The 22,393-nt window shown below is 37.5% G+C and overlaps 1 non-coding gene across 1 annotated transcript; it reads left to right on the forward strand.

Moving 5' to 3' along the window:
- Positions 1-687: 687 nt before the first annotated feature.
- LOC111753651 (U6 spliceosomal RNA) lies at positions 688-794 on the forward strand. Its single transcript, XR_002788439.1, has one exon. It is a non-coding gene; the product is annotated as a U6 spliceosomal RNA (small nuclear RNA).
- The last annotated feature ends 21,599 nt before the right edge of the window (positions 795-22,393 follow it).

Below are 22,393 nucleotides of genomic sequence, written 5' to 3' on the forward strand. Positions count from 1 at the left end.
TGTACACAATCAGATACAGATAGGAAGCAAGAATCTAATTCTAGTATTTTTGACAACCTGCTAGGAATATAATGTTGACTTCATAAAGGGAATTCTGCACTATAGTGGAAAAGTTCTAAACCTTTCCCATAATTTATTCATTTTAAAAATTAATGTGTAGGAACAACTACACATTATCCATCAAAAGAGAATCGCAGTTTAATGAAAGAGGATAAAGGATGTATTAAGTATGGGAAACCCTAGGTTCAGTCCCCAGCACAAGGTGGTGGGGGAATAGATAAAAATAAATGAACTATATGTTTTTATCGTGTGATGGTATTAGCAGTTTTAAAAAAAAACCAGAATACAATAGCATCAAATAATCTCAATAGCTTGTTGAGTAAAAAGAGACACTAGGAAAACAAATTCTGATTTGCTGTGTATAGAGTTCAAGAATCGAAAAACTAAGCTGTGGTAACAGAAATCAGAGTAGCTGCTGTCTTGGGATTGTAGGACTTTTGCTTGTTTTTCTTGTTTGAGGGTAAAGCTGATTAAATGCAGGAAAGAGATCTTTTAGAGATAGAAGAGAATTTTCCTATCTTGATTTGAGGTTGGCTACATAAGTGTACATAATTTTTTCAAAATTCATTAACTAATATATTCTTGTTCATTTCATTAATCAGATTTTACCTCAATCTAAAAAAGATAGTGCTTGATTTGGCAGCACATGTAATAAAATTGAAATGATACAGAGAATATTAACATAGTCCCTGTGCAAGGATGACACTCAAATTTGTGAAGTGTTCCATATTTTAAAAAATAAAATAAATAAAAAGTAAAAAAGGTAACAGTGCGCAATGACAAAATCTCTGTATTTTCCTATTGGAACAATAAACACTGTTTTTGAAGATCTAAATAAAGTATTCAGAACACCAAATAGAGCTTTCCTGTTACGCAAGTACAAAAAAGTATTCCTTAATGGTTTTCAGGCGCTACCTTGAAACTGTTCTCTACTGGAACCAAGATAAATACTCACCAATTTTTTTTCTTTCTTTTTCTTTGTGTGTGTGTGTGTGTGTGTGTGTGTGTGTGTGTGTGTGTGTGCTGGAAAGCAAACTCAGAACCCTGTGCCTGCCAGGCAGGGATTTGTACCACTGAGCTATATTCCCATCCCACTCACTTTTTATAAGCTCTGCCTTCTCTCACACTCTGGGCTTAGAGAAGAAAATCAACATTCCACTCTCCTGGCTCCTTAGACTTTGCTGGGAGCAAAAGGAAGTTACACCAGGCAGGCAAGGGATTCTCCATGCCCAGAAAAGCCAGCAGGGCAGAGCCCCAGGAAACCAAAACACAGCACTGCCTTGAGGGGTTCCCTGTGTGATTCAGCGTCTGATAATCTCACAGACCCAGAGGAGGAGGATTTTGGCATAGAAAGGAGAGTAAAAGAGGAGGAAAAAACATATTGAAAGGCTTTCACAGTTGCCATCTGAGGTTTCCCGAGCCGCAGATGTGGGCTGCAGCTGGAAAAGAAGGGGAGTCATCCACAGCCTCAGCCAAGCCTGAGAGGCAGCCAGCAGCAGCTCAGCGAGAAAAGGGGAAGCAACAGGCGGAGAGTGATGAACTGTGCTCCAGTTTGGGATGGAGAAAGCAGAAAAGGCAAAAACAGCGGATTCAGTGAAGCAGAAAGGCATCAAGTGCCAGGAAAATCATTTGCAGAGAATGTGAGCATCTACTAATGAAATCCAGACACCACGTTCATCCCTGGGTCTTCAGCATGCATCTTCTTGTGCTCCCCATGTAGGATTTGTCTTTATCTCCATCATCAAATAGGTGGTATTTTTTCTTTCGTGGTCCTTTATTATTTTACCCAACACTCACATCCCCAGGGTCCCTTACTTTCCTGGAAAAGCGCATCTCTACCACCTCCTGGTGACCCTCCTCCCACCCCCTCACTGCAGCCCAGCTCAGGTTGTGACTTCTAATCACTGCCTTCATCTGCAATTCTTTCCTAAACCAACCCTCTAACGCAGGTTAGGTATATTTCTGTGGCCCCCTAGCTCCAAGTTCATTCTCTAAACAAAGTTTTGTCACCTTATATTTTGGTGTCTATTGCTTTCCTTTGTTACCAGTTACATTTTATTGCGAGTATTGTATTAATTAAACTTCCAGGAAAATGGTGGAGTAGTAAGTGACAAGAACTCAGCTTCTCCAAGATGCGGAATCCAGATGGTAGAAAACAATAACCAGGGGCAGAGAGAGAGAGAGACAGAGAGAGACAGAGAGAGAGAGAGAGAGAGAGACAGAGAGAGAGACAGAGAGAGACAGAGAGAGAGACAGAGAGAGACAGAGAGAGAGAGAGAGAGAGAGAGAGAGAGAGAGAGAGAGAGAGAATGTCCAGGAAGCAGGAAGGATCTGTTAGGAAAAAAAATTTAAAGCCTATGGAGAAATTGAAGACAGAACACAGTACAGAGAAGAGAGGAACAATCTCTACTTTCTCTCTGGTTTCCGGCTCACTACTTATGTGACAGGGAGACCAAATCTACAGAGAGAAAGTGGAAACTGGGAACTTCAGAGGGCTTCAGCGAGAACAGGAGCACCTTGGAATGGACTGACTAATGCTGAGGTCTACAGGTAGAGCAGGCGATTTTTCTCCCACAGGGAGTCCCTTGCTAGGCAACAGTGGTGAGTTACTCCAGTCCAAGCACTCCCCATATCCCTGGAGAGAGTGCTTGGTCGGATGCCACTCTGGGGAAGGGTTGATTGTTTGAACCCAGGACTCAGAAGAGCCACAGGACTGTTTGCTGCAGGACTCCCAGTGTTGCATTCCCCATGACTGAGAGAGACAAGCATGGGAGACAGCTGCCATCAAGGAGCAGGCTGCAGAGACCCCCTGAGGGGTTTGAACTGAACAGCACAGACCCTGCACCCACGGCCAGAGGCAAGCTCAGCCTGAATTGCTCTGGATTTCAAAGCTGGGGCACTGGCACTCGAGGCCTGATCCTGCCTCCTGCATCCAGCACAAATCCAGGGACTAACAGTTTTCTTTATCTACCAGCGTGAGCAGGCACATGTCTTGACTTGGACACTGCCCCAAACTTACAGATCCCAGGAGAAAACTACACACTCAGAATCAGAGAAGTTGCCTGGTTTTCTTTTGCTTTTTTTTCTCTCTCTCTCTCTCTCTCTCTCTCTCTCTCTCTCTCTCTCTCTCTCTCTCTCTGTGTGTGTGTGTGTGTGTGTGTGTGTGTGTGTGTGTGTGCATGGCATCACTTTTTGTTCTGTGTTTGGTTTCTTCTTTCCTTTCTTTCTTATTCATCTATTCACGGGGATTTGGAGAATTTTCTTTTCCTTTTTCCTTGCTGTTTGTCTTTTTCTTCTTTCTTTTCTTCATTTTTCCTTTTCCTTTCAATGTATCTCTTATTTTTACTCTCCATGTGATTTCTTATTTTTCTCCTTCTTTTCTGTACCTTCTACTTGTCAGTTTTTTCTCTTAACCTTTTCCTAGTTTGATAACTATCCTTTTACTTACAATATGATCATTTGTACCACTTCTCTCTCCTTATTCTCATATCATATGCTTTAAGGTTTTAAATTTTCCTCTTGCATTCCCAGGTCTCTGGGAATATCATTAAGTCCTTATTAATCTTTAAGGATAGTTAACTCTATAAAATTACTATTGAGATCTTTTCTACCAATAGTAGACAAATAGCTGTCACATTTAATACTCATTAGCTGTAAGGAAATACCTGGACTATCTTAATGTTTACACCATAATTGTGGATTCTTCACTAGGATTAAGGATGATATGGATTGTGTTCTTAAATAAGATCCAAAACCTACAATAGATATTCTGTAAGGGAAAGAAATTGCTCAAAAGGAAAGAACAATTGGGATGGAGGAAAGGAGAAAAGAAGGAAAACAAAACATATATATATATATATATATATATATGTGATAACTAAGATAATTACACTAATTTCTTGTAGTTCATTGAACAGAATAGTTTCTGCTTATATTTTTGATCAATTTTACATAGGTATATCTTGTAATATGAGCAACCACTTTGAAGATAAAGATATGCAATATATTAACCAGTTAATTCCCTCTTATATTGTTATGAAATTCTGTATCATAGCTTTTATTGTTTTTTTCTCTTTAAAATAAGAATAGTAATAATATTCAATTTGTCTTGGATTATACTATTGTAGTTCATTTGTTGGGGTAACGTAACTGTTGCTATTAATAGATTTTCTCTGTAAGCCTACACTCAGATCACCTTTGTGATATTTATAATGCTACAGTATATTCCTAGAGAACTCCTTTGGGCCAATTACCCTTCATCCTCATCTCCCAAATTAACCAAGGTGGTCAGATTTTGGGGCTGAGGCAAAGGACCATAGTTAGCCACAACAAAAGTATATCACTGAAGAGTAACTAACTGAGGATATATCTATACTAGCAATAAAGTCTTTACATTATAAGCATCCACAAACTTCAGCAAAAACAAAAATGAATAAATACTAGGCACATGAGAAAGCAAAATATCAGAATGCCTCGCATAACTCTCAACTCCCTTGAAGCATATTTGGAGGTTATTAAGGGCAAAATAACAGAATCCAAACCTGAATTACTCAAAAAGACAACAGAAGAGATTAGACAACTAATCAAAGAGGTACTCAGCTGGATTACAGAACTTATAAATAAACAGCTATGGAAGTAATAATCAAAATTATCCAAGAGCTTTCCAAAGACATTGATGAAAAGCTAGATAAGCAAAGAGTAATACAAAACATGAATGATCAGTTTAGCACAAAATTAGAGTCTTCAAAAAGATTTCAATCAGAAATCTAGGAGATTAAAAATTATATTGAAAGTATGGGAATCAAAAGCAACCAATGGAAGGACAGAGCTTCAGAACTAGAGCAAACAATCCCTTCAAAGACTGACTGCTTGAAGACACCTTAAAACCAATAAAATACACATTAAAAAACCAACAAAGACACCTTAAAACCAATAAGAAAAATGGATCCAACTGCTCCTAGATGACATAAAGAAGACTAACACAAGAATAATTGAAATATATAAAAAATAAGATGATAACAAAAATGCCACAAAACACTTGTTCACAGAAACAATAACACAAAGCTTCCCAAATATAGGGACAGAAATATACAGATCAGTAAAGCATATAAAACTCCATGATCAAAAGAGAAGCTTTTTGTACTACATCATATTAAATGTACCGGGGAACACCGCAATCTTTGACTTGAAATTATCCTACAAAACTACTGTGATACTCCTAAAATTCATTTGGAAACAGAAGAAACCTAGAATAACAAAGGTGATACTGGCAACAAAGGCAATGCAGGAAGCATCTCAGTTTCTGAGTTGAAACTATACTACAAAGCTACAGTGATAAAATCAACATGGTATTGACAAAGAAATAGACCTGAGGGTCAATGGAACAGATTAGAAGATGCAAACACAACTACCAAGACACTCAGCCACCTTATATTTGACAAAGGGGCTAAACGTGTTCACTGGAAAAAGGATAGCCTCTTTAATAAACAGTGCTGGAAAAATTGGCTTTCCATATGCTGAAGACTGAAACTAGACTCATGCTTATCATCATGCACCAAAGTCATAATGGATCAAAGATCTAAATATTAAAACAGAAACACTAAATCTACTAGAAGACAAGGTAGGTAGAAATCTTGGAGACATAGGGGTAGGCAGAGAATTCATGAACAAAACATAAAACACGTGGGAAATACTTTAAAGAATCAATAACTTGGATCTCATTAAAAAGTTTTTGCACTTCAAAAGAAATCACCAACAAAGTGAGAAGAAAACTCACAGAATGAGAAAGAATTTTAGCCAGCAACCCCTCAGACAAAGGACTTATATCCAGAACATACAAAGAACTGAAAAACATCTAGCCCCTCAAATTCAGAGACCCTCTCCAAAAATGGGCATCTGAGATGAACACACATTTCTCAGATGAAGATATACAAATGGCAAATAAATACATGAAGAAATATTCACCATAACTGGTCATTTGAGAAATGAAAATTAAAACAGCATTGATATTTCATCTTACTGCAGAAAAAATGACTGCCTTAAGAAATCAACTGATAACAAATGTTGGAGAGGCTGTGAGGAAAAAGAAATACTGTAGTTGCACCAGTCTACACTGGAGTGTAGACTGGTGCAACTACAGTATGGAGACTCCTCAAAAAACTAGTATTGGAAGTTCCATTCAATCCAGCTATTCCCCTCCTGGGTATTTTCCTAGAAAACCTGAAAAGGTTATGTCACAGTGATATATATGTACCTATGTTTATAACAGCACAATTTGTAATAGCTTAGTCCTGGAAACAACCAAAATGCCCATCAACTGCAGAGTGGATGAAAAAGATGTGGTATTTTTATGCAATGGAATATTACACAGCTATAAAAAAGTGATCTTGAGGCTTTTATAGGTAAATGGAGGCAACTTGAGACTATCCTCATAAGTGAAATAAATAAGACTCATATTTGTAAATATCATATTGTCTTTTTAGTGTAAAAAAGTAATAAAAGCTGAGGGAGTAATAAGATGCAAAATGTATAACAGATATAATGAAAAGGGAAGGAAAGGAAAGTGCTCTAAAGGATGTAACTGTGTGTATGGTTAAATGTGTAAGATATATAACCATATTACTAAATTTTTGTTGGATCATTGAACAGAATAGTTTGCACTGTCATTGTTTGAGTGTCTACTTTTTATGCTTTGATTTTGTAACTTGAACAACTGTTTCTAAGATGACAATTATGTAATTTATTAACTAATGATTTCTTAGTGTTAATATTTTTTGAAATTCTGTATTATTTCTACCCTTTTTCTGTTTTGTTTTGTTTTGTTTTTCTTTAAATAAAAAACCTACTGTGCTAAAAAAAATAGCATGGTATTGGCAGAAGAGCAGAATTAAAGGTTCATGAAACAGACTAGAAGATGCATAAACACTGCCAGACATAATCAGGCACCTTATCTTTGACAAAGGAATCAAATACACTCGCTGGAAGAAAGGTAGTCTCTTTAATAAATGGTGCCAGAAAAACTGGCTTTCCACATATATATCAAAGACTAAAACTATATTCATATATTTTATCATGCAGTAAACTAAAATCAAAATGTATCAAAGATCTAGATATTAAAACAGAAACAAGGCTGGAAGGTACAAGGCTGGGAGAACACTTGAAAACACTGGTGGAGAAAAAGGCTTTATGAATGAAACTCTGATTACAAGACACTGTCACAAAAAATCAACAACTGGGATCTCATTTTATTAAAAATGTTTTGTGCAGCAAAATAAACCTTCAATAGAGTGAAGAGACAATTCACAGTGTGGAAAAAACGATTGCCAGTTATTCTTTGGGCAAAGGACTACTATCTACAATATATAAAGAACTAAAAAGTCAGACCCCCTAAGTTGAAAGACCCAGTCCAAAAATGAACATCCAAAATGAATAGACACTTCTCAGATGAAGAAGTACGAGCAGCAGGTAAATATATGGAAAAGTATTCAACATCACTAGACATTTGAGAGACACAAATTAAAACAATACTGGGGCTGGGGATATAACTCAGTAGCACAGGGCCTGCCTGGCAAGCACAAGGTTGTGAGTTTGATCACCAGTCCAAAAAAAAAAGCTGAGATTCCATCTTACTCCAGAAAGAACGGCTATTATCAAGAAATCAACCAAAAATAAATGTTGGCAAAGATGTTGGGGAAAAGGAACACGTCTCTAATGTTGGCCATAAAGAATAATAAACGAGATATTTCTAGGCAAATGTGATATTAGGGAAAGAAACTCCCAACTTGCTAGATGTCCAATACAGATTCATGTTCTTTAAGATTGAAGAATGAATTTTAGGAACAATGGAGGTTCAGAGCAGAATATATTTATTAGGGGAAAGAAAGCTTCTGTCCAAGAGAGAGACAGAAGGGGTCCTGAGTGGGTGGGCCAAAGATCCTGCCTTTTCTAGGAATTTTATAAAGCAAAACCACAAGATGAGGCAGGTAGAGGGTGGGGAAAAATGGGAACTCACAAGGTGGGCATGAGGTGGGACAGAACTATGGTCAACCAATAAGATTATGGGTACAATTGCTTAGGTAAAATTGATTAAATTAGGATCAGGTGGGCATGAATACAGAACAGGATCTCTTCCTATAGAGCACTGTATCAGTTGCTCTTCCTGGCTTCCTCAAGGTGATGGATACCTACTTAAAATATCAATCCCTGATATGTATCCTGAGGAAGTATGTGGGTACATACATTAGGCACAAGTGTCTATCTCCCCCACAATTGTGAGGTACCTCATCTACACTGGCTCCTTCAAATGTCCAACCTGTCTGACTGCCTATATTTCACCCAATTTAGCTTCCTGTAACAAATGGATGCACCTTGACCCCGTATTCTTAAGTGAAATACATTGGGCGTACATGTGTAAATACCATAGTGTTTCTCTGTGTGAGAAACCAAAAGTGTAAATAAAAACCAAAATGTTCAATTGACATTGTGAAATAGAAAGAAAATTTTCAAATGGGAAGGAGAACTGGGAGGAGTGGGAGAAAGGAAGATAAAAGAAAAAACTGAGGAAGTAAGTAAGCATGGAAACAAAGCCTTTGGAAATGAAGAAGGGAAGAGGGAATGAAAGGGAAGGGGATTGGGGAAAAAAGAATCAAGAGAGATCATGTTCAGACACAAATTTCCCGTGACAAATGTGATTATTCTGTATACCTAAAAGGTCCCAATAAACTTAATTTTAAAAATGTACCCAAAGTCCATCACAAGTGAAAAATCTTCAAAGCTGTCATAAGAAAGGAAACGAATTGCATATAAAGATAAATCCATTAGAATTACAAAAGACTTCTCTACACAAACCTTAAAGGCCAAGGAGGACTTTGAGTGAGTGTCCAAAAGATAACAACTGCCAACCTCAGTGTACTATGCTGAGAAACTTTCCTTCAAAATTGAGTGAGAAATAAGGTATTTCCATAAGGAGCACCTAACCATTTTTACAAAAAAAGCTCTCAACAGTATCCTAGAATGAGACAATGAAACCAACAATTCAATGAGAATAAAGAATGACTGTACCTAGGGGAAATGGGGAAATGATGAAGGGGGAAATAATGCCATGACAGGAAAAACTCAGTAACTCTCAGTAAGAACTCTCACTGAATGGTCTCAATTCTCCAGTCTAAAGACACAATGGCAGAACGGATCAAAAGTCAAACCCCAATGCTATGCAGTATACATTTAATTCAAAAGAGACTCACAAATTAAAAATCAAAGAGTAGAATAGGGTGTAGTGGTTCCTGCCTGTAATCTTATCCCTTGGGAAGCTGAGGCAGTAGGACTGCCATGAGTTCAAGGCCAGCCTGAAGTACATAGGGAGCTTGAGGCCAGCCTGAACTATAGCCTATTTCAAAAATACATAAACAAATTAATTAATTAATAAAATAAAAAGATGAATAACAAATATTACATTCAGTGTGAATCCAAAAAAGCAGCAGTATTTATCCTAATTTTCAGACAAAGTGGATTTCAAGCCAAGCTTGATCAGAAGAGATGGAGGGCATCACATATTGGCTAAGGAAATAATTCAAGAGTAAGAGATAACAATTATAAATATATATGTACCAAATACCTGTGCACTCAACCTCATAAAACAATCACTAATGGACATAAAAAAAAACCTATTAAGCACCAACACAATTGTAATGAGGGACTTCACTACCCACTGTCACAAATGCATAATCGACTAGACAAAAAAAATCCAACAAATAAATAGAGTTGAAACAAATTTTGAACACATGAACCTAGTCGATATCTACAGATTGTTCCATCTGACAACAGAATGTACATTCTTCCCAGACACATGTGTGTCTTTCTCAAAAATAGACCACTTGGGATATAGCTTAGTGGCACAGCACCTGCCTGACAAATGCAAGGTCCTGAGTTCAACTTCCAGAACCATTAAAGAAAGAAAGAAAAATAAAATAGACCACATGCTAGCCAATAAAGCCTGCTTTAGTAAATACAAAAGAATCAAAATTATCTCATGCCTATTATGAGATCATAGTACAATGAAACTAGAAATCAACTACAAAAGTAGCCACAGAAACTATGCAAACACGTGGAGATTAAACAATACCCTCTTGAATAATTAATGGGTCACAGAAGAAATCACGGGAAAAAATAGACAGATCCTAGAAACAAATGAAATTGCCTCTACAGCATCCTTTAGCCCATGGAATACAATGAAGGCAGTCCTAAGAGAGAAGTTTATAGCTATAAATGGAACACCAGGAAAATAGAGAGCTCAAGTAAACAAACCAATGAGACACCTCAAGGCCCTAAAAAAGCAAGAACAAATTAAAGCTGGTGTAAGAAATTATAAAGCTCAAGCATAAATTAATGAAATTGAGACTAAAATATCCATAAAAAAGAAGAGTTAGTTATTAGAATGAACAAAATAGACAAATACTTAGCCAATTTTACCAAAAGAAGAAAGAAAACACCCACAGTAATACAACTAGAAATGAAAAAGGTGAAATCATAATGAATTCTGCCAAAACCCACAAAATCATTAGTAACTAACTTAGGTACCTGTACTCTAACAAAATGGAAATTTCGGAAGACATGGATAGGTTCTTAGATATACATAAACTATCAAAGCTAAATCAAGAACACAGAAAAACTCTAAATAATACATCAATCAGTGAAACTGAAGAAGTAATTTTAAAAATACCAATTAAGAAAATCCCAGGTCTTAGTGGATTTACTGTCAAATTCTGCAAGAATTTTAGAAAATATCTAACATCAATAGTTGTCAGACTTACTAATGGAGTTGAAAGGGAAGCAGTACCCTCAAAGTCATTCCTGGAAGCACACATTACTCTGATTCCAAAACCACAAAGGGATATAGTCAAGGAAGACACCACTGTCTGTAATGAACATAGGGGGAAAATCCTTAATAAAGATATTGGCAAACAGAATGCACAAAATTATCAAAAAGATGAACAAATAAGATACATAGCTAAAAAGAACGATTCATTCCATGGAAGCAAGGATGCTTCAATATATGCAAATCAATCAATAAAATACATCACATAATTAGAACTGTCTTAATGACTTTTTACTTGTCGCTGAGACAAAATACCTGAAGCCCAAGTTGGGAAAGGAAAGGTTCATTACGGTTTTTGGAGGTTTCAGTTCAGCTGGCTCCAAAGCAGGCGGGCATGGCTGGGCCCCAGTTCATGGCAGCTGCAAACAGCAAACAGGAACCAGCAAAAACAAGACACACCTTCTTCCTGCCATTACATCACATCCTGGCTCCACCTATTTGTGGGTGGAGCACTGACACCATCAATCCAAGCACTAGACAATGAACCATCACAAATGCACAATTCAAACTCATGAGGCCTGGAGGACACAGACATAAACCATGACAAGAACCAAGGGAAAAAATTACATGATCATCTCAATAGAGGCATAAAAAACCATTTGACAAAACCCAACATTCTTCATGATAAAAAAACTTGAAGAAAATAAGTGCAGCAAGACATTGCATTCTGATAAAAGCCATCTACAAGAAACAGATGAGCAACAACATACTGATTTGAGGGAAGCTGAAATCATTCCATCTAAAATAAGGAACAGCATAAAGATACCTGCTATCACCACTCGTGTTTCATATAGTTCTTGAAACATTAGGCAGAGCAATTAAACAAGAAAAAGAAAAGATATGGATAGGAATGGAAGAAGTTCATTTGCCATTATTTGCAGATCATGTCGTCTGCAAAACCTCAGTGAAAGCTCAGCGAAAGATATCTCTAGACTTTCTAACAAAATTCAGTAGTTTAGCAGGATACAAAGTCAACACTGGGAAATTAATAGTATCCCTATACAGCAATAACACTCACTGAGAGAGAAATTAGGGAAAAAGTACCTTTCATGACTGGATCACAAAAAATGAAATACATAGGAATTAACCTAACTAAGGAAGTGAAAAACCACTAAAATGAAAACCACAATACTGTGAAAAAAAAGAGAGAAAGATGAAATCTTCCTGGAAAGGCAGAGCCAAAATAGTCAAAATAGCCACACTTCCAAAACTGTTACGTAGATTTTCAATACAATCTCAATCAAAATACTAATAGTATTCCTCAAAAAAGTAAAGAAAGCAATTCTAAAATTCATATGGAGCCACAATTTTGGGCTACAAGGGTAAAGCAGGCAGCATCACAATCCTAGACTTTAAGTTATTCTACAAAGCTACAAAAATAGCAATGTCCTGGCCAAAACACAACAGAACAGAATAGAGGCTTGATAAACAACTCTAGGCCTCCTCAGCTACCTCATCTTTGACAAAAGGGCCAAATACTTTTGCTAGAGGAAAATTATCCCCTTGAAAAATGGTGCCAAAAATAATGGTTATTTGCCTGCCAAAAATTGAATCTAGACTGCTATGGATTAAAAACTGATGGTCCACTTAACACCAGCTGAATTAAATCAGCATAGTTCTGAGCATAGATGGTCCACCTGAGGAAAGTTGTCAGCATAAATAGACATTTGGAGAAGAGTGAGGCATTATGAGTTTTTCTAAATGTCGCTGTTTTGAGCCATTGGTTCTCCTAGATGAACTCGTCATGACTAGCTGACAGTGTAAGTTTGACCATTGTCATCAGAGGAGCTCAGACCCTTTTGGTGTCAGTGGTTATGATTCACTTTAGGGGATCTCTGGTCCTTACATTGAGCATTGCTTCTGGGCTCTGGAGGGGAAGACATGTGCTGTTTAATCTCCAGGAGAAACTTGTCATGCTGGCTTTCTGGCATGTACTCAACTGTCTTATCGTCAGAGGAGCTCAGGGCCTCCATGTCGATAAGGATGGTTGTGGTTCTTTTCAGGACAGTCCTGGTTCTTATTTCGAGCATGAGTTATTGGCTCCAGTGCAGAACCCTTAACCTTCCAACACAGCACCTTCATCCTGCTGACATGGACTCTAATTTCCACCCCTGACCTTTGGGCCTTCCCAGCAAAGACCCCTAAAAGAGACTGGTGTGAGTTCTTCTCATGGGTTCTAGACCTCCAGTTGGACTCATGGAAGGCACTGTCATAGGCTCTAAGTCTTCATCTGGACTCATGCAAGACATTGCTATAGGATCCAGGCACTTGGCTGAATATTTTGAGTCTAAAAATAGTTTGATCTAAAAAATTAGATCCCTCAAATTTAAAGACCTAATCAAAAATCAAATCTGAAGTGAATAGACACCTCTCAAATAAAGAACAAATGATCAATTGTTATAGCTTGTGTCTAGATGTTTGCTGGAAAACCTCATGCAGTTATAGATGGGCTTTTTCAGAGGTGGCTGAATCTAAAATGTGTGATGCTTGGGATTAGGTGTGTGTGATTACTAAATTAGTCCACCTAATCTCTTCTGGTGTCAGGAACTGGAACTTTAAGTGTCAGGTATTGATAAGAGGAGGAACAAGAAGCTAGCACCTTCCTGTGAGCCAGCCAGCATGCAGGCTCAGAGATTAGGAGCGCTGAGTGCACCCCACACACAAACACACTCTGTAAGCAACCAGCTGATCCAGAGAAACACAGACTGAGATGGCAGCTCCTGAAGTAAAAACAAACAAACAACAACAACAAAAAAAAAAACACTTAATGCTCACAGTGTTTAGCGTTTGGTTGACTTTACAGGTCTAAAGTCTGAGCATCCATTTAGAGGATAACAATATGCAACTTAGCAACTATGGGGGATCTCCTTCTGAAGGTGGTAGCCATTGTTGATTGTTTATTATCTTGCTTTATTGTCCTGTATCATTTTCATTGTTTTGCTTTGTTTGATTTTATTGTTTTTTTGTTTGATTTTATTATAACTGGTAGCATAGGCAGCTATTTCGAAGATAACAAATTATATTATGGTAACCATTATTGATTTATTATTATTTTGTTTTGAAGTCCTATATCACTTTCATTGTTTTGTTATGTTTGGTTTTATTCTGTTCTCTTTTGTTTAATTTTATTATGTGTGACGGTATGGGTAGCTTCAAGATAAGGGGCATTATGGTAGCCATTTTTGTTTCCTATTATCTTGTTTTGAAGTCTTGTATCACTTTAAAATAAAAGGAAAAGAAAAAAAAACTAAATTAGTGCACTGACCATTTTAGTGCCCATCATAATCCCAGTAACCTAGAAGCAATATACAAGGGGTAGAAAGAAGCTATTACTGTCACTTTTTGGGTCACTTGCATGTTTTTGTTGTTTTCTGCCTGCCATAAACTATCTCTTCTCTGCAACGTCCCTCAGCCGTGCCCCCCTGCCTTGTGACCAGGCCACTGTGCACTGAAACCTCTATGAAATCAGCCTTTCAAATAAACCTTTCCTCCTTTAACTTTAGATGCCAGGTATTGTATTTCAGGACAAGAAAAGAAACTAAGACACCAATAAATACATGAAAAATGTTCGACATTGCTGCCCAGTCAAGAAATGCAAATTGAAACAACACTGAGTTTCTATGTCCTTCCAGAAAGAATAGCTATCTTCAAGAAATCTAACACTAAAAAAACCTGGAGAAGCTTCAGGGAAAAAGAAACCCTGCTTCATTGTTGGTAGACGTGTAAGTACAACCACTTTGGAAATCAGTATGGAGATTCCTCAAAAAAATAAAAATTCCATTTGACTCAGCTATTTCCTTTCTAGATATCATCCCAAAAGATGTATCATATTACAGCAATACATACATACCCATATTTATAGCAGCACAGTTCAAAAGAACTAAATCTTGAAAGCAGTTTATATGTCCATCTGTCATGGTTTATGTCTGTGGCCCCCAGGCCTCATGAGTCTGCATTGTGCATTTGTGATGGTTCATTGTCTAGTGCTTGGATTGATGGTGTCAGTGCTCCACCCACAGAGGGGTGGAGCCAGGATGTGATGTAATGGCAGGAAGAAGGTGTGTCTTGCTCTTTTGCCTGTTTCCTCCTTGCTGTTTGCAGCTGCCGTGAACTGCGGCCCGCCATGCCAGCCTGCCTTGGAGCCAACTGAGTGTGGACTGAAACCTCCAAAAACTGTAAGAAATAAACCTTTCCTTTCCCAACTTTGGGCTTCAGGTATTTTGTCTCAGCAACCAGTAAAAAGTAACTAAGACACCATCAAAATATGAATGGAAAGGGAGCACTGCTCTGCCATAAAGAAGGACAAACTTGAATTATTTGTGGGAAAATGTGTGTATCTTGAGACCATAAATTTAAATGAAATAATTAGACACACAAGCTTAAATATCACATGGTTTCTCTTATATGAGAAACTCAATATATAAACTATGAGAAATAAACTATGAGAGAGAGAGAAAGGTATTATAATCCAGCATGGTCAGTGTAGCTAAAAGTGTATTTTGATTCAGCGTAATTATTTAAAGTGTTTTGTATTTTGGGATCTGTTGTTTTGCTGTTAATCTATGTTTATAATAATTAACTTTATAAAGATTTATAAAATTAGTAAATAAATCTGATGCTGACCAAAAGAAAAGAAAAAAAAAATGGGAGTAGAAGGGAAGAGGGGAAAAAAAGAATTGACTTATGCTTTGTACTTGTACCAATTCTCCACAATGAATGTAATCATTATGTACTGCAAACATGTACTAATTAAACTTTTTAATTAGATTTCAAAATAGAGAAATAAAATATTAAAGACAAAATAAATAGTATTACCCATTATTATTTCTCTGTATATACAAAGAAAATATGTATGATATGTAATATAATTTTATATAATTTAGTTATTTACATATCTAATATAATCTAATATAATTTTATTATTTGTGTATCTAATAAAAACAATAAGTAGCTCCCCCTTCTGGCCTATAGTGTTGCTGCACCCATGTTAAACCTGTGTTAAACCATGTTAAACCTGTGTTAAACAGTACACACAGATCTCTGTTTCCAGGGTGGGGTTTATTCAAGTTGTCAAGCATATGGCTGACTTTAAAAGATATCAAGTAAAATTTAGAAGAAGAGAGGGTAAAAGTGATTACTACATTTAGAAGTGCTTGGTGATCTAGGCAGGACAAGTTAAATATAACACATCCAAATATAGCATGACAGTTCATATAACTGAGATCATTTGCATATATTCCCATGTAGGAAGGACTATCATAGTCTGCACAGCATATGCACATGAACTACCAAAACATGGACTGAAATGTGCCTAATGAATTATGCTGCAGCACGTTGTATTGGTCTACTGCTGGCTGGCAGGATTCTCATTAGGTTTGACATGGACAAGATCCATGAAGGCCAAGTGGAAAGGACTAGATAAATAATGTGTAAAGCACTGATGATTAATCTGGTGCCTTCACCTGCTATTTGGACACAGGTCTTGTCTTTTTCGCTTTTATCGGTACCTGGGATCGAACTCAAGACTGCCTGCTTGCAAGGCAGGCGCTTATGCCGCTGAGCTAAATCCCCAGCCCCAGAAATAGAGCTTTTGGGGCCTCACAAGGAGCTGTAAGTGGAGGTTTGTCTGTCCATGGTGCCAGATGAGTCCCTGGTTAAGATTCTGAGAAAAAGAAACTCAATATAGAAATGTATCAATATAGAAACATATCTTGTATCAGAACATTGCAAATTAATATGTGATACCTAATAGAAAAAGATGAAGATGCTCAGAAGAAAAATTTCCTTTGTACATAAAGTCCAGCATAATTACAAACATGATGAAGGAGATGAACAGGAAAATCCATAGTATTTTATAAGTGTAGCAGTCTATGAGGAGGAGTCCAAGAAGAAGTTAAAAAGAAAGAATGCAACCATCTCAGAGTATTCCTGGTCCAAAGGAAAGATCAGGTAGCTCAAAAGCAGACAAACTTCCTCAGAGCTCGGAAGTGGGATGCTCAGAGCTGGACAAAGCAATGATTTTCTATGAACATTTTTCTGATAAAGACAATAAACTTGTTGACATGCTAAATATGTATATTAATATATGTATCATTGTTTGATATTCTTAAATTCAATACAATTAAGTATATAATAGCCAAGCCCATTAACAAGTTTTACACTCTACTTTGTGCTTTGATACAGATTTTTTAAAAATCAATTTTAGTGGTGCTGGGGAATCAAACCAAGAGCCTCAAATTTGCTAAGCAAGTGCCCTACTATTGAGCTACATCCCCAGCCTGTGTTTTGACATAGTAAAGAAGTTAAGAGTACCTGAAACACATTATAATGAAAAGAAAACAAATAAATTTGACTACATTAAAATTTTAAACAGAATATTACACAATTTATCTGAAAACTATTAACATACATAAAGTTAAAATACATGCTGAGGAATATAGTTAGTTTACTTAAAGTTATATTACTCTATTAAATATATACATAATATAAATAAAAACGTAATTTTAAAAGGGAAAATCTTTTGTTATTTTTAGGCCTGAGACATCTCTTGCCATACTAGCTCACACTAACTTGCATTTTCCAGAAACAAAAAAAAAATCCTTTTTTTAACTCCTTTTAACTATCTTTTCTGGAATCGACCTTTATGCTTGTTGTAGTCAGGGGCTGTATGGAAAGCAATTAGAACCAGGTCACAGAAATTATAATACTATTTTATGTTGGTCACCCAGAGTTTAACACAAGAAAGTACAAGAAATCTATCCACAGAACTAAAGACAGAATATTCAGCCAAGGGCCTGAATCCCACAGCAATGTTCTGCATGAGTCCAGATGAAGACCCAAAGCCCATGACAGTGCCTCCCACAAGTCCAGCTGAAGGTCTAGAGCCAGTCTCTTACGGATCTGCATTGGAAAGGCCCAAAGTTCAGCAGTGGAAGCTAGAAAATCTATGCCAGTTGGGTGAAGGAGCTGTGCTGGTAGGTTGAGCGTTCTAGGCTAGAGATGAGAAGTCATGCTCAAAAAAAGAGACCAGGGCTGTGCTGAAAAGCACCACAGCCATCCTTCGTGACATGGAGGCCCTCAGCTCCTCTGATGATAAGAATAGTCAGTGCATGCCAGAAAGCCAGGATGACAAGTTTGTCTTGGAGATTAAAAGGCACACATTTTCCCCTCCAGGACCAGGAAGGACTAGAGCTCCCCCAAAATGAACCGCAGCCTCTCTCTCCAACAAGGTCCCAAGCTCCACCAATGACAATGGTTGAACTCACACTGAGGAAGCTAGTCATGATAAGTTCCTCCAGGAGAACCAATGGCTCTAACAGCAACACGTAGAAGAACCCACAATGCCTCAAGGCCTCTCTTCTCCTTTTCCACATCTCTATTTATGCTGGCAACTTTCCTCAGATGGAACATCTACACTCAGCATCATGGTGATTTAATTCCAGCTGGTGATAAGCTGATTATCAGTTTTTAATCCACAACGATACTTTCAAGTAACATGATTATAGAGGTCTTTTTTAGAGCAACCCTTGTTGAGTCCATACAATCGAAAGTAATGATGTAGCGTTTTCTTTATCTACCAGAAATTTCAGTGGTTATATTTTCTGGTTGGAACAATATCCAGTGTTTACATGGATCCCAATTATGTAAATGAACTTTCTGTGGAGCTGTGTTCACATCTTTTGATTTTTCAGTCTCTTCTATGTCTCACTTTTGTTTTTCTTACCATCCTCACCTCTTTCACCAGTTTCATTTCCTGTGTGCCTCCTCCTGTTTACCTCTGATTCTCCCCTAAAAAAAGAAATTGCTCAGTTTACTCAGACTCACCAGGACATGCCCCCCCCACACACACACACACAGAGACAGAGACTTAGAGAGGAATGTACTCTCTCCTGGACGCAGCTCCCTGCAGCATTCTCTCCACCTGTCCTGTGACGTTGTTCTGTATCTGCTGCCATCTCTTGGCAGTAGGATGACAGCTCATTTTAACTTGCCAGGGACTGTACCAGTTGCATGACTGAAATGCCCACAGCTGGCAGCCCCCTCAGGCCCAGGCTAATTGGAGCATTTTGTCCGCCCACCTGGACAGTCCTCTGGCTCCCGGAGTCTATCGTGTCTTCTTTTTGGTTCACTGTTTTATTTGTGGAACCCATTTTCCAGTACAGTGAAAGAGAAGTAAAATGCTTCACACGTGCATACCTGAAAGGTCTTTAATCTGCCTTCATGAAGTCTGGTAGGAAATAGAAATCCAGACTTGAAGTAAGTTCCCACATGAATTTCAAAGGAAAGAGCCCACTGACTTTCTGTTTTCTCCTGTAGCAGAATTCTGGTGCCCTTCCAATTCCGGGCCTTTTTAACTTCTGAAAGTTTGAAGTTTGTAGGATCTTTTATCTCCAAAGTTCTGAAATTATATATGGCACACCTCATTATTAGTTTCTGGGTTTTTTTATACACTGTGCAAGAGCTTCAAGTGAGTTCTCTCAATTTAGGAATTCATGTCTTCTATTCAAGAAAAACTGCATTTTTAAAAATCTCTCTCTGAAAAAAAAATCTAGTCAAATCTCTGTCTCTGTCTCTCTCTCTCTCTCTCTCTCTCTCTCTCTCTCTCTCTCTCTCTCTCTCTCTCTGGCTCTCTCATTCTCCCTTTCTTAGACTCCTGTTTATTAGGTTGTTGAGCTACTTGAACTCTAATGTGTTTCTTTTCCATTCTTTAAATCTTTGTTTGACTTTCTAGGAGATTTCCTCAGAATCATCTTCCCAATTTTTTCTGCAGTTTCTATTATAACAATATTTAAACTGAAGATTTTTTATTATAGGCTTCAGTCTTTACTTCTCCGATACAATGTCTCTTTTTACTTGAGTAGGTTATTAGCTGCAAAGTTTATTTGTTTTTAAGGTTTTTTTTCTATTTCATTCGCACAGCTGCTGTTTTCTCAACAGTTTATTTGATCTGTTTCTGTGAGGAAATATGCTTTCCCTGATTGTCTGGTGTTCTTTGGATATCTGCTCATATTTAAAAATAAGGCAATAAAAAATCTGACAAGAAAAGGCCAATACACATCTCTGTGGGACAGTCTTCTGTTTCGACTTCATCTTCGGGTTCAGTCTTCTGTCTGTTAAATTCGTTTTACCATTGATCCAGCTAATGATTTCCAAAATTCTCCTACTTCGGTCCCTCTACTCATACACACTACCTTTTTTCCGTTTTTTCTTTGTTGCATTTTTTCTGGCACTATGAATTCAACCCAGAACCCTCACACTGATCTATGTCCCCAGCTTTTCTCTATTTGAGTCCAGATCTAGTTGAGGCACTAGGTTGCCCAGGATGAGCTCACACTCAGAATTTCCCGCGTCAGCCTCCCTGAGTGCTGGGATTACAGGTACATGCCCTCATAGCCAGCTGCCTATTTCATACAAGTGTTTTATTTTTATCTTTACAGTTTTGTGCTTTTTGATTTTTTAATGTATATAGTGTTGGGGATCTAAGGTCAATGACTATGTAGTCATCCTGCCTTTTTTCACTGGAAGTGCTGAGTGCCTCTTTTCTTATCTTATCTATTATTTCTTTCTAAATCTGAAGCAGACTGAAGTGAGGACTCTAACTTGTTCATGGCTACAGTCTACTGTCTAACATAGTGCCTGAGACACATTCAACAGGAAGCAAGGGCTCACTGCATGAAAACACACATAGCACAATGATATTTTTGGAATATTTGACAATCATTTGCTTTGCTTTCCTCCTTCTTTAAGCAGGCTCTTCTCTTGTTCCCTCAGAAAGCATGTAGGATAATAAAAGTAATACTGCATTTTGAGTTTCAAGACCTTAGATCTTTAAGAAAGTTGGAAGAATGGCATGAACAAAATATTGGAGTATAGCTCTGTGATACCACTGTTAAGGAAACCTGTACCATTCCTGTAAAGCTAGTAGGTTGGCCCACAGGAAGGTCCAAATTTAGCTCTCAGGAGGCAGCAGGGTTCTGGGCAAAAGCTAGTTACTATGTCTATAGTTTGAACCATTTCCTCCTTCTGGAACTCAGCTTGGGAACAGAATCTAGTTTTGTTTGCATGCAAGAATAAAAGGTAAACAAAAGCCAGGGGATCTAAAAGAGACCTTACAGATAAGAACATATGTGAAGAAATGCCTGACTGAACCCTCAGTAGGGAGACAGAATGTTGTGCTTATCAGTAGATGAATCCTGGATGTATAGATGCTTTTGAGCCTTACCTTCCTCCCCAACTCTGATGTGTTGGCACTGTGAGGCTCTTCTTCCCCACAATCCTGGGTATCTTTAACTTGCTTGAGATTAAGTTTCTGTCACCCAAGTAAAATGGGAGCTCCAGATTAAAATTAAGCTTCTCTTGGTTAGTTCAGTTTCATGTACATGACTCAATATGGTGACACTGATCATCAGTTACTCATTTTAAAATGCATCAAATTTTATAAAAACAAGTATTGACACAACAAATGACCACATATTTCAACATAGCAACATGATGAATTATAGATTTATACTCCATAATCATCCATCAAATTAAACAGATGGTTAATAGTGTTTATAGTATTGGCTGAAATGTTTATAGTATTTGCTAATCTTAACATGATAAATAAGGAACTATAAAGTCATCTGTGAGGAATGTCAAGACTGCTACTTTCAGCCACAAAGAAAGCCAGTACTTTCAGCGAGCCAACTAGAAAATCTGGATAAAATACACAAAGCGGCCTATGACTCAGGGTCCTTGAGAACTGCTAGGAAGCAGCCATGATCATCAAGGTTCTGGAAAAGGAGAAAACTTCAAGAGAAAAGTTAACATTTTATAACCAACTTTTCCTTTGGGGCATTTACTAATTCTGAGTGCTGAGTGAGAGGCCAAGAATCCAGGCAACAGATGTGGACAGAGGAAGCCCTAAGGGGCACAGAGGCAGCAGAATTTTTTACAGTTTAGGAGGGCAAGAAAAAGTTGAAGTTTTGTGAGCTGAGATCTCTGTCAGAAGTGGGAATGATAGTAGAATTCTTATCAGGTAAGGTTTAAAACCAGCCTATATGTTCATCACCATATGAATGGATCAACAAAATGTAATATTTCTACACAGTGGAGTGCTACTCGTTGTAAATAAAGCTAAACTAAGCCATTTGTGAGGAAATGAATGTACCTCGAGATCATAATATTAAGTGCAATAAGCCAAATGCACAAGCTTAAATACTGCACTGTTTCACTTATATGAGAAAGACAAAATATAAATGAAGAGCCAAATACAGAGATAGATTTTGTTCAAATGGGGAAAGGATGAAGAGGCGCAAGGAGAGGGGAGGAAAGGGAAACAAAAAAGAAAAAGAATTAAGATGGGTTTCGTACATGCACCGACTCCCCCAAAGAAATACAATCATTATGTAATGCAAACAAGTACCAATAAAATTTTAAAACTGTCTGAAGACATAACTGTGGCTGAAAATCTGAGTCTGA

This window comes from Cavia porcellus, unplaced genomic scaffold (genome assembly GCF_034190915.1).
Source record: "Cavia porcellus strain 051 isolate PalLab524CR breed Dunkin Hartley unplaced genomic scaffold, mCavPor4.1 scaffold_14, whole genome shotgun sequence".
Lineage (NCBI taxonomy): Eukaryota > Metazoa > Chordata > Mammalia > Rodentia > Caviidae > Cavia > Cavia porcellus.